At 43.5% G+C, this 15,968-nt stretch overlaps 1 protein-coding gene across 1 annotated transcript in view; it reads left to right on the top strand.

Moving 5' to 3' along the window:
- Positions 1-15,968, top strand: part of CREB3L2 (cAMP responsive element binding protein 3 like 2) — an 82,631-nt gene that overhangs the window by 25,131 nt on the left and 41,532 nt on the right. The window lies entirely within an intron of this gene.

Below are 15,968 nucleotides of genomic sequence, written 5' to 3' on the forward strand. Positions count from 1 at the left end.
TCTCTCTCCCGGTCCAGATGGTCTGTAGCAGATGCTCATCCGAACTGTTCCGCAGCCAATGGTGCTGTATTAAAAATCTGAGCTATATTTAATACACACAGACACACACATGCGCACACACATGTATATATCTCTGTGTATATATAGCCTGAACTGGCTCTGGAGTTATGCGTTGCTGATAAGCGGTGCAAGGTTCCCCAAGTTGTTTTTCTGGCTATGTACCTGTGTTTCCCTAGAACTGAACAGATTCATTTAGATCCAGGAGAGTGTTTTTTTTCCCTGTCACTTGAGCTGGGTAATGCAGGGGCTGTGCTGGCTTTGTGCTCAGCAGCCTGGGTTTTGCACGACCACGCACCACAGGTGGCCTACAGGCCACACGGAGGAAATAGTGACACCTGAAATTTGAATGCAAATTGTGCTTTCTGAGCTCCTGAGCTTGCTCTTTACCTCTTGGCAGCCCTCAAAGCCTGAAGTGGCTCAAGTCCCTCCCTCTGTGTCCCAAACTCTCTTCGACGTTTCTATGACCCTGATAACATTGCCACTGAATGTAATGCAATGTTCCGTGCCCTGATCCTTGAAATCCCTCATGATAGGAGAGTATCGCTTCATTATTGCCCTTAGGCATGTGGAATCGAGAGGCGAAGGGCACGTTTGCACCAGAGGATGAGGCCCAGGCCCGCCAGGGCAGTGTAGGCCAGTGTGTGGCGTGTTCAGCTTCTCACTGGCCCTCTAACCACATGGCCGTCTGTCTTTCCTTACAGCAATGCTGACAGAGCCTGGAAAAAACACTTTTATTTCCATCCCCGCCTCCTTTTAAGCTCTGGGGTAGGGGTTACACAAGCAGGGGCCAAGGGGGCTCTGGCTAACGTGGTCGAGTAGATCCACAGCTCGAGTGGATCTTGGCTGCGGCTTGCGGGGGTCTGAATTAGTGTTGGCCAGGATAGAGTGAATGAGGGATTACATGTGCCTGTGCTTATGCAATGTCTGAAACTTCCCTCCGCCTGTCTCTATCCTCAGGGCGCTGGCAGGAGTTTTTGGCAGTCTCAGGAGAGTCGTCTTCTGCACCACACAGGGCACTCACTCAATATATCCAATTAATTAAACTCCAGTGCTGCAAGTGAAAGCATCTTTGTTTGTGCATTAGTGTTTGAGGGATATGGACGGGGAAGATGCTGTGCAGGGGTGCCTGTGTGTGTGTTGGCTGGAGGCATTGGCTAGAGTGCCTTTCTGCTCATAGTGCCAGAAACTCGCGTTGCCTGATGGGATTCATTCTCATAATTGATCTTTAAAACAGGATGAAACTTCTCCTTTCCTTCCTTTCTGTCAGCTGTTTGCTTATAATGTTTTTCTTTATCAAACTAAAATTATAAGCAGGCTTTTTTTTTGTAACATAAAATAAGAGCCCGAGTTAGCCTGTTCTCTCTCTGGATTTGAATGGAGTTGCATATTATGTTTGTATTTGTACTCTTTCTCACGTTTAAAGCAAGAATAAAGTAAAACTTGTCTCTGATATCTCTGCTATGGACAACCTTCTTGTGCTGTAAGCTCCACATTTGGAAAGTATGATGGGCCAAGGAGGAGATGCCCAGACACAACTTTGCTAACCAGGAGACCTTGTAGAAGTGACTTGGAAATGAGCAACTGCTAAATTACTTCTATTGAAGTCAATCCCTCCATGTGGAAGCTCCCTTTTAATTCCCCCACACACCCTGGCATTCCCCTTACCTGGATTTGTGCGGAACCTCCTGTCACCACTGAAATCAGACATCTATCAATGTGGTTTATTTCGAAATTAAATTCTTGAAAATGATCACAACACTGCGTGCTTGTGAGTCCTCACCGGTTGTCTCAGGCGTTTGCTTGTGCTTTGGCATGGCCACAGCTGCCCCTCCTCTCCTGAGGAACAGATCGGTATCAAAGGGGTAGCAAATAGTCTGCACGTGTGCGTGTTGCTGGGTGTTTATGTTTTCAATCTCTTTGACTGAGACACCCTGAAGCCCAATGCAAACCTGCCAGATTTTTCCTCTGTGACCTTCTCCCAGCTATTGAGGTGCAGCTCTTGGGGTGACGGTGAGCGGTAGGGGCTCCCTCTCATAACCAGTGCTGGGGTGTCCACAGCCCTCACCAGCCCAGCTGAGGCGTGGGCAGGAAAGCTGACTCACTTGTGCAGCAGGGCTCAAGAGCCCAGCCTTAAAAACAAACGAAGGGAAAAGCCTTTCAATGGGCTAGTGCTGGGGGATGTGCCACCTGCTTGATGGCACATAGAGTGCTGCGTTTGGAGCTTGCTTGTGCGCGGCTGGGTTGTGTCTAACGCGAACAACCTTTGGTCTTAAAACTAGGTTCTTGAACTGTGTTCCCTGGCTGCCTTCCTGATAAGGATATCGAGTTATCTGGAATATAGGAATGCAAAGCAGCATCAGCAGGTTTCCCAACTCTGGGTTTGTATCGGGTTCTCCAGAACATGCTGTCACTCTAGTAAACAGCCTTGTTTTGCTGCAAGAAGGCCAAAGAAAACAATTATGATTAATTAGTTCAGCCTTATGTAAATCATGGGCTATAAAACTTGCCCAGATTGTTTCCTGTTTGAATTCCTGCGTATCTTTGTAGGGAAACCTCCAGTCTTCAATTAAGAATGGCTTGAATCAAAGAATTCATTCTGTTCCTTATCATTGGCTGTTCTCCCTTTTTTTAATATTGTGTCCTTTTATAATCATAAAGAATGGATCTAGCGTCAGCTTGTAAACTCAGCTGCAAGCTGGTAGAGCTGTTATTTAAGTCTTATTCCCTGTTTCAATACTTAAAGAAAGTTCATGTTCTGCATTCATTTCCTCTTTGACAAGCTGAATACTTTGGTTTCTTCTTTTGTTATTTGCTTTCATTTTGCGGCAGAATTTCTAGCTCTGCAGTGATTCTTGTTATTCTCCAAACTTTCTCCAGTTTTCAACATCATTTTTTCTGGAATTTGATGGTATGGGATTGGAGCCTGGCTGTGGCCAGTAGCAGCTGCATCTACCACAAGGATGGAGAAAATGAATTCCTGCTTCACACCCCTGTGTTTTGTAAAGTCCTCAAGCCCATATACTCTGGGTTTTGCGCGGGACACAGACTTGTGCATGGGTTGTGTGATCGGTATGTGGCTGTAGTACAAAGCTGTACCTGGGGGCTGAGCTTTACAGGGCAATTTCTTTTAAATATGAAGCCTCATTTAAGAAACAAGTACAAACAACAACAAAAAAAACCCTAGATAAATTTTAAAAGGCAAAATTTTTGCGGTACCATTACCTCCTTGCTGTTCTTTGGCTGTGTGAGCCCAGCAGTGGCCCCATGGCACTGGATGGCCGGGTGAGGGTCCCCAGCACTTGGCTGCTCCTGGGACTGTGTGAGACCTGGATGCTCTGGCTGAGAAGCTTGACCTAGGATGCAGCAAGGGGTCTGTCATGTTTGGAAGGTGATCACACGTCTGCAGTAATTCCTCCCCAGTCCCTCCTTTGTGCACCCAGCGCCTGTGGCTCCTGTCCTACAGATGCTTCTTCAGCCACATCTCTCCCAGGGTCCCTTTTGAGATCTCTGCTTCTGATTGTCAGTCACCTGAGCATGACTTGGGGCCTTTTGTTCACAACAATAAGATTTTTTTTTTTTTTTTTAACCCTCAACTTTATTACATGTCCCTTGTTTATGGCTGCTTACCAAGTACTCTGAGGTTTGGTTTTGTGACCTAACCATTTTATTAATTACTGCTCCCGCTGATGCTGCGTTATCTGCAAACTTCAGTGGTGGTGACTTTTCCTCTCAGGTCATTGACAAAATATTAGGGTCTGGGTCCAAGAACTGGTATCTAAGGGAATCCACTGAAAATGTGTGGTACAATCAGCTGATTTGTGTTTCCCATCTGGAGATTTCTTGTTTATTTATCACACTGAATGTCGCCTATTGACTTTATATCACTCTAGCTTTGTTTTGTATATCATCAAGACACTTGCCTTATGAGAGACAAGGTATATTAAGCTTGTAATGTAATTACAAAAAGAGATAAAATATAAGAAGCTAAATTGTCAGTTGTTATTGTGAAAGTATAAGCGTAAATTCTATTTCTCTCCCTTTTAGTTTTGGCCTCCAACTACTCTCTTCCCTTCTCCATCTCTTCACTTGGTCAGGAATCAACAGTAGGTGGGTTAACTTGCTGTTACTTTGCCTGCCTTTTTTACACTTAAATATTTTCATATTATTTTTTACAGTCCATCAACATTGTCTCATACTGAAAATAGTTTCAAGAGCTCCTCAGAGCTCTTGAAACAAAGCTCCTCTGTTTAGACTTTTCAGATGGAGGTTTTCTAGGTCTGCTAATTAAAATGGCCAGCTTTGAGTAGCTGTTGTTTTTATATTCTGTTCTGTTATTGTTGGGATGAAAATCTTTTCATTACCATCCTGTGGGATGGCTGTATCATCTGGTCTTATATAAAGAGCAGTAATTCAGAACCACCCCCTCCCAGGAATATTCAATTAAACATTTTGATCTTCCTTCTTCCTCCCCCTAATAACTGCAGCCAAGCGATGGCCTGATCTATAATTAACATTCTTCTGAGTTCCGACAAACTCAGAAGCAATCTTTTTTTTCCTCTGAACTGTATTTTCTATTAACTCTTTCTTGTTCTCTATTTTCTGATTTATGTTAATTCTTGTTAATTTTTCCTTTCTTTCAGTAGCCCAAATATGTAGTACTCACAAGCTTCCATGGTAAGCAGCGTTGTTAGCCCAGTGTGGCTTTATCTTCACCTGCCATGGTGAGATGACAAGGGTTTTGTTTTTTAGGCATGCACTGAAATGTTCATAAACAATTTACAAGCAACACTGATGCTTTTTTGGTTAAAGACCTTCTCTCAAGTTCTCTTGATGCTCTGTTTTATGGGGACAGCTTGAAGAGCTTTAGGACTGCAGAGCATATGCTGGAGGAAATGTTTGTTGCAGGAGAAGGGTAGGGCTGCTGATTCAGGAATATGATGCCAGCCCATACTGAGTCTCCTCTTGAAACTGCCTTCTGGGTAGGGAAGGATAAATGAAGGTAAGTCCATAGCAGTTGCAAGAATGACCACTTTAGGATGGGCAGTTTTAAATGGGAAGGCCCGAAAGTCAGTGATACACAAAATACACAACTGGGATTAAGGAAGTTCTTGGCACAACCATAATATGCAGCTTATCTGTCGTCGGTTTATTTTTTCCCTTCCCAAGTACTATGACTTTTCTTCCTCCTCCCGTTGCTTTCTCTTTGCACCTTTGCTCTGCTGGCCCTGCTTATTAAGGGTCTTCACCTGCAACTTATAGCTTTTTTCTCGATTCTGCTGATCTTTAGGTCAGGCAAGGTGCTGGGTACCTTAGGCCTCTCTTTCACCTGCTTGGGAGCAAAGGTCTGGAAACGGGAGGTACAGATGAAGGACAGGGATGCTCTGAATGGGGGAGGGCTAGTGAAAGAAGCTGAAATGCCAGTTCACAGGCAAATGAAGACAACACTGGTTTGAAAGTCTCCCCTGTGTTATGAGGGCTTGTAAATAAGCTCTTCAATTACCTCTTCTTTCCATCTCTGGAAAGAAGCATAGAGGAGAACTAAGTGCACAACTTTGTTTTTTGTTTTTGTTTAAGCCCTGATCTTAGGACACACGTGTTTCTGTCTACTGCTGGTTTTGGTCCTGAATCCTAATCCAATACCACTCCTATTTTTTATTTTTTTTTAAGGAAGTTGACTGAAGTAATGTTTTCTGGCACTATGACAAAAGACTTGTCACAGGAGATTGGAATACCGGCTCTCAGTTATGGGGTATCTTTAAATAATTTGTCTAGACGAATGCTATGCATACTTCTCAGTACATATTTATTTGATCTTGTTCACATCCTGTCTCTTTGTTTCCTTTCTCTCTGCAGATTTCAGTAGATCTTCAGAACAAACTGATCTGCCTTTGACATGAGTAAAAACCAAGTGACCCCCACTGCTCTTGTGGTGACATAAAATGAAATGCATCTTTCCTCAGAGGGAGGGTGCCAAGGTACCAGTGCTGATGGAGGTACTGGTCCCTACCAAATGAGTGGCCAAAATGATTTCTGTGGGTTACGGTGCGAATTTCTGCAGAGTTTAGTCTGCACAAGTGCAATGCTGGCGTCTTGAAGTATCCATCTTGTGGTACAGGGAACCACTGGAGGTGGCTTCAAAACATAAAGCTTTTTGCTGTGGGATGGGTTTGGGCAGGGTTGGCTCGTCCAAAGCAGCACTGGTGTCATGGCTTCAGGCCCAAGGTAGGGACGTTCTTCCTCCGTGTTGTCATCATGAAGTACTATTGCTCCGCTCTTCCTTAGCTTGCTGAGGCAGTAGCCGGTTTGACATGAAGCACTCTGTGGAGTTGCAAGCTGGAAATGTTTTGACAGTTTGGGATGGGAAGTCTTTGATGATACCTGCTGTTGGCAGAATATCAGCTCTGTATGCACCCACAGTGTTCGTGTTGGCTCAGTGCAAGTATACGAGAAGGGTGAGAGTTATGTCGGATCAAAACCCGGGATGTTTCTACTTAAAGCAAGGTATAGGACTTGTTTGCTGGAAAGGTGTTCTTTGATGTAGTCGTTTGTTCCACTATCTGGCGAGATCACATGCTGGAACAGGATTTGATATCAAACTGTCTGTTTTTGTGCACAGTACTTGACATGTAATGCTCAGTGACAGCAGCACTGAACACAAAGTCCTGCCAGTGTTGTTTTGCTTTCTGCCCTGATAGTAGATATCTGTATGATAGAGGGGGCAGCAGTTTCTGATGGGCAGGGTCTAAAACCCTTGGCATCTGAGATCATTGCTAGCCAAAGGCTGCTGACCCTTGAGCTCTGAATCAGACAGGGGAGTTCATCTCCCAGGTAAGGTGATATGACCTATGGATTTCTCCACATTTGTTTTGCAAAACCACTCTGGTTTTTTTTGTCCTTCCCTAGTGCTCAAGCTCCTCTCTCTTGAGTTCAAGAAAGGGTTATATCTGCGTGTGGTGTGTTTGTTCTTTTTGGAACTTTACATGCATCTGCAATTTTAATCATTATGTCAATGAATATTAGGCAGCATTTATTAAAGCAAATTCATATTTTCCATAATCAACTCAAAGAGTCTGCATTTAAGCACTTGAAGAAATAGTCTGACTCTTCAAAAATGAAGAGCACTTTAACATTTAGGAGCTTATGTTTATGTCCCTTTTTTTCAAGCCTTACCTTTCCATGCTTCTACTCTTAAAACCAACCAAACATAAAACTGAGCAGAACCCCTCCAGTACTAAAAATCTGTAAAACAAAACCTACAAACTCTTAAATGAAATAAAATGCCCAATCTATCCTTAAGCTACCAATACTGATAGTAAACCAGACATCTTTAATTAAATAGCTGGATTTCGATGGGTGGTGTGTAGGTTTTCAGCCAGAGTTAGGAAAAAGAAGGAACGACTACTCCTGCAAGCTGGAGCCCTCCCATTTAAACTTTGCAGCCATTAGAGAGATAACATTGTTGGAGAAGAAAACAGCAGTTTTTATTTTAAATGTCAAGTGCCTTGTCACTCAGGAGTGGTGAGCCAGAGTGTGAATTGAGTGCTGCTGATGAAGTAGTTGTTGTTGTTTCCTATCTACGCTGCTCAGACTGTTACAATTTAGGATCCTCCTTTGAAAGATACTGGTTTGGTCCTGAGGGAGGAGGCTGTTGTGAGCACTTCAGACATGCAACAGCTGACCTGAAGAGCATCTGATTCTGCAGGAGGCCCCCTGCGCTAATGGGGACCTAGATGAGAAATTATGATTTTGTTGGGCTCTCCTAGTGGCATCCAGCTTGCCCACTGGGCTGGTTCTGTTTCTGGGAAGTCATGCCTGTGGGCAGAGGTTGGCAGCTTCAAGTGTTGCTTAACATGTGGGAACTGTGATGAGACTTTGCAGGGTGAGCAGGTGAGTGAAATGCTGCTGACCTGCAGGGCAGGTTACAGCCTCTTTGTTTTAAGTAACCATCCTTGAATTTTGTGGTGCTAGTCATCCTCAAGGAAAGGGTTTTGTCTCCATGTAGGCCAGCTGGACAATCCTCATGACTTCTAACTTCTCTCCCTGGTTATCTGTTCCTCCTTCCTGTTATATCCATAAAGTCATCTGGGAATTGCACTTGATGATCTTTAAGGGTCCCTTCCAACTTGACATAATCTGTGATCTCTAAAATGGGTGCAAGATTAGTGGGTTCTGTTTAATGTACAGGAATCACACTGGCTGTGCCCTTTACAAAGGACTTATCTGTGCCCTTCGACAAGGGATGCTGTTACATGATGACTGAGATGAATTTTCTTTGCTTTCCTCCTCTCCCATTTCCATGGTCAGTGAAGATGATAAATGAAACAAAGTGCAGTGCACACAAATGTTGTAAAATGCTGCTGTAATGTTAAGATCTATCTGCAAGCATTCAAGAAGAAACTGGAGTAACTGTTTTCTTTCAAAAGTGGTCATAAGTTAAACCAGCTGTGCAACAACAAAATGTGTTATTCCTGCTGCTGAGCTTTTGGCCAGCAAACAAGACCATAAATGCCCACTGGTGAATTGTAAAATATGTATACAAAGGTTTCAACTTGTCTGAAAACTTTCTTTTGCTGCTTATTTTTTTGCTAAACACTGTGTACTTACCCAGAAGACACTAATTAGATGTAAAACTTCCAGTAAATGCAGAGAGCCTGTAGGTGTACCTGGCACGTAATTGAGGAAATTAAAAAAAAAACCCAAACAACTGCATCAGTTCCTTTCTTCGCTAGGTAGTTTTTAAAAACATAACTGGTCTCTTTATGTATCTTGCCTGGGTGCCAAAAATCATCAGAGACACCAGTGACTAAGTTTTGGAAGCTGAGCTACCCTCTCTGTGTAGGGTGAGTCATGTTAGGTGGAGGTGGTGGGGAGAGGCTCACTCCTGATCTTGGTGGTTTGGAGGCTGGTGAAAGGCTGACCTGTCAGTCAAGCTAGTCTTGCAGCCTCTGCAGTCACTGGTGGTAAAGAATTGTGACCCTGGTGCTCACTGGGTGGAGAAAAGTGATGGAGAGCTTAAGGTTTCTGTGGTTTTGCCGCTCAAGCTGGCAGCCCAAGAGCTGATTTAGGGGACAAATGAAGTGCATGCCATTGAGCCTGGTGTAAGAGGCAAAACAAAATAAAGGGGAGGGGGAAGTAACTGAGACAAAAGAATGAATGCATCTGACTTGAGAGCATAATCCAGACGCTTGCTTGCAACACAGAATTCATAATGTTTTCTGAGGTCTCAGCCAGAGACCCAGATGGGGGGAGCCTTGCTGAAGGGCTTCCAGCTCGGCTGAATCACTGCTCTGGAGCGCTGGCCCCATGACTCACCCTCTCTGACTTTGGCTCTTTTGGGGAGAGGGTGAGAAAGAGCAAAACACGCGCCTAGCCTGTTGAGAAGTTAGACTAGATCCAAGAACTCTGCACTGGGGGAGGGGCAGGGGAATATGAGAAGGATTTTCCTATTTTATGTGACTCCCAAGATGCTTGGGCGAGGAATGAGCAATAGCATCCTTTTCTCTGCTTGCAGATGGTGGGTTTAAGAGACACTGAACTTCAGGGTTGTTTCTCACCATTGCCTCAACTGCACAAGGGCTTCTATTTTTTTTTTTTTTTTCCCCTTTCAACCCATATTTAGTCCTAGTTATTATAGAGCTTAATTTTGCTTTTGTCTCAATTTAAATCCAACCTTTTTTTTTTTTTCTTTTGGGGGAGGTTGGGGGAATGTTAACGAAAGGGAAATAATAGTTTGGAACGAGGAAAGGCAAAGGAGTAGACATCATTCTTGAAAAATCCCCCCCATTAGTTAAAAATGAATACATCTCTCTCTTTGCTGGTTGTGAGTTAGAAATACTTGAGTGTTTGCAATGGATGTGTGTGCATGCATGTGTGCATAATGCGGTGGATTATAAGATTTGCTCAGCATGAACTTCAGCATTTCCAACTGTGTAACCTGAGCAAGTTGGGAAGATGTGCGGATTTCATTACCATGTAAATCTATTAGCCCTGAATTTCCTGGCATTTGTTTCACTGATGACACAACCTGAATGGTATTTTCTTAATGGATTTTTTTAAACATTCCTTTTTTAATTTTCTTTTTTTTTTTTTTTAATGCTTAAAGTGAGTAATTGCTGGTGCGAGACTCCAGATGATCATATCTGTTGTTATGATAGATCTCTTTGCTGTTTTCAAATATCATTTTCATGTTACTCTTCGTATCCTCTCACAAATGAGGTAACTTCAGTATAGTTAATGACTATACAGTAAAGAATTTTATAGCAGAGTAAAATAATTGAGCAACTATTCCTCTGCCTCTTGGTTTTGATTTTTACACTGTAGAAGATAAACAACTAGAAATCTGAGATTCCCTCTGTTTGCCCTTGGCGGGTACATAAGCCAGGGTAGTCTAGATCTCTCTTCTCTGTTATCAGCATGTTTTAGGCATGAATTGAGAGACTGTTTACTGTCCTCAGTCTTTCTGTTGTCTCCTGTGGCTGCATCTAAGGCTTTTTTCCTGCCATCGGAAAGCTCTTCCAGCTTTTTCAGTCCTTCATCAAGCTGAGAGTGATGTTCTCTGTGTCCTGTGTAATAGTAAGCAGATGCGGCTGCAGTCACACACTTAATACTGTGGTCTGTCAAAGGGGTCTCTTGTCAAATCAGGTTTCAGCCATTTCAGGTGTGGTTGTATTAATTTTCCATATATTCGCTGCCAAATATAGTTTCTTCCCCCTCACTCAGATTAATGCACACCAAAGGTACGCACTCTGGTATATCAAACTGTGTAGGGCGCAGCCTTCTGCTCCTCCCCTCTTTCTCCCTGTGGGGGTGGTGTTGAATGACTCTGCGGGGTTGGTGTTGTCTCTCTTTCAGCCCCCATCTTTGGAATCAATTTTACAGAAAAATGCTGTGCTGCTGCCAGGCTGTCCTTCATTTCTCATCCTTGAAGAGCAATGCAGCAAAAGCTTGGATCTTTGCCTCATAACAGCGATGTATCAACACACCCCATGCCAGCAGATGAGCTCTTTTATTCCCCGCAGGTCCTATGTAAATGAATTGTGGAGGTGAGGCTACAGGAGCTCCATCAGTAGCTCTTCTCAAAGCTGACAAGGATTAGTACTGTGTGATACAAGCTGTGGCTGAGTTTGGAGAACAGTAGGTGGTGACCAGCTTCCCTGCTGCAAACATAAAGGATTCCTAGAAAGGGAAGAAGTTGAGAAAAGATATGGACCTGAAAATGTACAGAATTTGTGTTTGAATCTCTGTGGAAATTAACTGATGCCCAAGTGCCAGTGAGTACTAGAAATGGTTGTCTTAGTTGTTGGAAGCTGGTGCACACTGACACCTCCAGTCCATTGCCAATGAACTTGCAAGAGAGTCAAACACACCACCAGCTACATGTCTGGGAAGAAAACGTCTGTGTTGAGGAAGCTTTTTAATCTGTGCCTTGGGGTTTAACCTGAGGTTGAACATGCAGAAAGTCATGGACTTCTCTGTGGCATTGTCATCACTGGTAGGCTTCTGCTTGTAGTCTTAAACAAGCAGCATCTCTAGGCATGATTCTTCATTGACTAAAAAGGGCACGTCTCTCCTTCAAGCACTCACAGGTAAGTGCTGTGCTTGCAAACCCAGGCAGAGCTGATAGTGAGGTGTGTGATGCCTTTTGCAGTCCTTGCCATGCAGTCAAGTCTAGAGCTGAGCCCATGAAGGCTGACCAGCATGTATGTGCCTTTTTTAACAACTGGTGCCTCAGCTGGATGCCCCAGAGCTTGAAGCCTTTTGTTAGAAGCTGTGGCTCCTACTCGGACCTCCTCAGCTACCATATAAGCAGCTGCCAGATGTCTGTGAAATGTGTGCTTATTTCCTTGAAGAGGAGATGTTATCTCCATGTAGCCACACTTCTTTATCTCTTTGATGCTATTCGCTAGAAATGCTTCTAGCTTTTCTGATATTTTGTGGTTTATCTCCTATGAACTTTTGTTTATGCAAGCCACAAAAGAGCTGCTGAAGAAGTTATTCCCTTTTCTTCCTATTATCTTATTGTGAGAGGAAACTGGAGGGGGGAGGAAGGGGGCAAGTTCATGCCCATGGTGCACATTTACTTGCCCACAAATTGGGGGCTGTTTTCTGCTCTTCCCTTTTCGCTCGGCTGCCTTGTAGATTACATGCACTCTGATCCCTTTGATACAAAAGCAAGGGTGCATTACTTGCCCTCCACCCCCCATTATTGCTGCTCAAGCCTTACAAGAAATAAATATCCATCAGTTTTGTACCTACAGATAGTGGACTTCATTTTTATCCCATGAGTGCCTGCTGGATAGATGGGATGCTCCCACCTGGGTAGCTCTTTTGTGGAGCGGGGATTGATCCTGTCAGGATGGGGAGACCTCAGGGGCAGCCAGGAGGGAACCATTAGCTCCCAGGAGGGGAATACCTGGAATTGTGGGTGATTCTGACCCCTGGCACGTTGCCCTGGGCTGCTTGGAGAGCAGGGCTTGCTCTGCGATGTGCCAGGGTGCTGCTGCTGCAGCTCCTCTCCGGGGTGGCTCTGCTGGGAAGGGTGGATGGATGGTGCTGCTGCAGCTGGTGTGTGGGACTTGCAGCTGACACAGTGCCTTTTCCAGGCTCAGCAAGTCCTCTCACTTGTTTAATAATTTAAATATAGTTATGAAGTGTCAATTTGGAGCTCTTGACTTAATTCCTTTTTTAGCAATTCTTATAAAGTCAGTTTTCTGAACACGACTGTTTCATTTTTTAGTTGCGATAATGTCACACCTTTAGAGAACTGGGGCTAGTGCTGCTCTTGTCTGGCTTCAGGTAATCTCATGGAGAAGGCACCTAGCAAAACCTGAGTCTCAGTTTTACTTCACACATATTCATTTGATCAGACAAGAAAGAAAAAACAAACAAACAAAACAAACCTCGTCTCTGAGGCAGAGCTGGAAAAAAAGGGCCTTTGTCTGGCAGGAACAGGCAGATGCTGTGGAAAGCTGCAACCTGCGGCCCAGCTGGCCTGCCGCCAAATACTACTTTCGAAGAGCCATCCAAAATCCGCCCTGCACCCAGATATGAGAGCTCTCCTCTGTTTGCTTATCACGGGGTGATGGTTGTAGGTGTTTTGTGTTCCCCAAAAGCACCTGGGTTATAGGCGGGAGCAAATGGCCAACCAGATTGGCAGTGAAACTCTGTGGGGCTGCAAGTTACTTTCTCTCTGTAAACAGCAGCGCTGCAGTTTTGTTTGTCTTTTCAGTGTTCTGGGGGAAGGGGAAGCGGAAGATAAGGTTACGCCTGTCCTAAATCCGTGACTTTTACAGAGGTTAAAATCCCAGCTGAACGCAGCTTTTTTGCTATGTAGAGAGAATAGTTTTAAGAATTCAAGCAGGCTCCTTGTACCAACACATGTCTGCAATTAGTGCTGTGGGGTGTGAGGACAGCAGGAAGCTGGCAACGGAGCTGTCTACAGAGGTATTAAAAAAAAAGAAAAAGGCACATTTTCAATGCCAATGCTCTTTTCTCCCCCTTCTTTTTTTTTTTTTTTTCTAAAGGTGACCCCTCTAGGTGAAAGATGCCAAGCTGAAAGCCACAGACAATTTACATCTTTTCCAAGCAAACATATATTCAGGCTGTAGGCATAAAATTCTCAGTTTCTTCCCTAAATTGCCTTTTCCTGTTCCGGAGTACACGGGCGGTTGGTGCCGTATTGAAATTGAGGGTTATTCTGTGGCTTTCCAGCTTTGGAAAGGGCTGAAGACCACTAAGCTGAGTGCAGAAGTGGAGGGGGGAGCACAGAGAGGAGGAAGAGGAGGGTTGGCAGCGGAAGGACGCGTTTTTGGAAAGACACAGGGAGCAGCTTAGGTGTAGGTGGAAGTTTCGAGGAGCTGGAGGCCTAAATGCTCCCGGATGGTTTCTGCTTTGGCTGCTGCTCAACGCACTTTTTAAGTTCTCTAGACAAATGGAGCTACTTTCAATTAGACAATTGTTAGCTTAAGGAAAAAGCTTTAAGCATTCACTATAGTAGAGATGTGCATAACGTATGAAAGATTCCTGTAGCTCAGGTGGTGGTGTTTTTTATAATCACTGAGTGAAGTCCAGATCCCTAAAATTGTCTCTTTCCCTTGTTCAGTAGCTGGGCAGCCTGACCTATATCTGTTTGAGGCTTCTCTATTGACCAGTCTGCAAAGTTATATCAGACTATTAACAATAAGATCGAAAATGATGATGAAGCTGGAGAATAATTTAAAAACCCGATTGACCATTTATTTGCTGTCAAACACTTCTGTTGTAAATGCAAAATCTTTCTACCTTACTTCTTGCTGCTTTTCAGCTTTGCATCTGCACATGAAAAGGAGAAAGCACAACTATTGATGAACATGCTGAGCACACTTCCCCACCCCAAAGTTCTCTTTCTCTCTGGTTTTGGGAAGTTGAATGTTGGGTTTCCTTCTTTGCTTCTCTTGAAGCAATTTTAGGAAAATTCCTCATTCAGAAAGGAAAAAAAAAAGTATATCTGACTTAAATAACTTTAATCAAATAGAACAAGTAAAATAGTATTTGATATTAATTTCTTCCATGTCAAAGCAGTAGTATGCAGAATGCTAACAGAAATATTCATTTGTGAATTTGACAAAAATAGCTGAGTAGCCCATAGTTGTTTTGTCTTTCAGTTCAGTTCAGTCTGTTAAAGTAGAACATCTAAATAGTGTCAGGCTAAGTCAACACTTAGTTATGATATTTTGAAGGATGACATCCTCAGATTGGATGACACTGGTGATAAAGTAGCTGTGTGATGAAACCATGGTATTAGCATTGTGGCATCCCTATTTCAGCATCTGCTTGTCATCAGTCAGAATAACGCATGCAAGAATCAGAAAGATGGAAATGTTCTAACCAGCTTTAGGAAAATATGTAAACAATATAATTGACTCTCACCATTAGCCCAAATCGAAAGAAGTGTTTAGACTGTGGGAAAAATATTCTCCCTAAGAAAGGCACTGTTTTTTATAAGTTCATCCTTGACTTCTGTCATGGTTGGGAGGCATTTTTGTCCCTTGTTTACTCTTTCAGGTCTGCCTACCCCGTTCTACTCAGTGACTTTATTGGTGCACCACGGTGTTCAGCTAGTCTTGAGCATCCTTTTTCTTTCTGCTTTGCGCAGTGGAGAATTGTAGTTTCTTTTTTTGTCCTTCCAGATGTTGGGAGGCAGCCATGGATGTGAAGTGCTAGTGAGCCCTTGGGTATAAAAATTTAACAAGTATTTCTAGGGTGGTCATGACCCTCTTGCTGAGTCATTTGAGAGTTTGTTTTGTAGCGTTATCATTTACAACAAGTAAATAGGAGGCTACAAATCTGTTTTGCCATTTGCAAAGGCTTTGCTTTAGCTAGCTTGCAATCCCAGCATAGCAACTGTGGTCCTCTGTTTATTGCCTTGTCTTTAGTAAATATTTTCTTTTACTCTGTGTCAGTCCGAATTGACTGAAGCCTTATTAATTTTGAAAGAAGGCACAGTTAGCATTCTTGGAAGATGCACTCAAACTTCCAGGGGACTCTGCGAGAGCTGGCTGTGCTCAGTGTTTCCCAGCATCAGGCTTCAAAGCCACAGATGCTGCTGGAGCTGTGAAATGTGTGTGCATGGGGGTGTGAGCACACCACTTCCCTCATGGATTTAGACAATATTGACTTGTTTAGTTCTTAATTTAGCCTACAGGAAGCTGAATCTTGAATTTCAGTGTTTGTTTCTGCAGGAGAGAGCAAGATGAAGAGCCAAGATCAATACTGGTTGTAAAAACAGCAAATCAAACAGACTTGGACTTTTGTAGGAGGATCGTGCCCCAATCGACAGAGACTCCTATATAAGACAGTAGATAATGCCTGATTGTTTAGAAAAAGCTCGTTACAATTCATTGTACAAATATTTTTGTACAAAGATGGAA

The sequence above is a fragment of the Patagioenas fasciata genome, chromosome 1 (assembly GCF_037038585.1).
Source record: "Patagioenas fasciata isolate bPatFas1 chromosome 1, bPatFas1.hap1, whole genome shotgun sequence".
NCBI lineage: Eukaryota > Metazoa > Chordata > Aves > Columbiformes > Columbidae > Patagioenas > Patagioenas fasciata.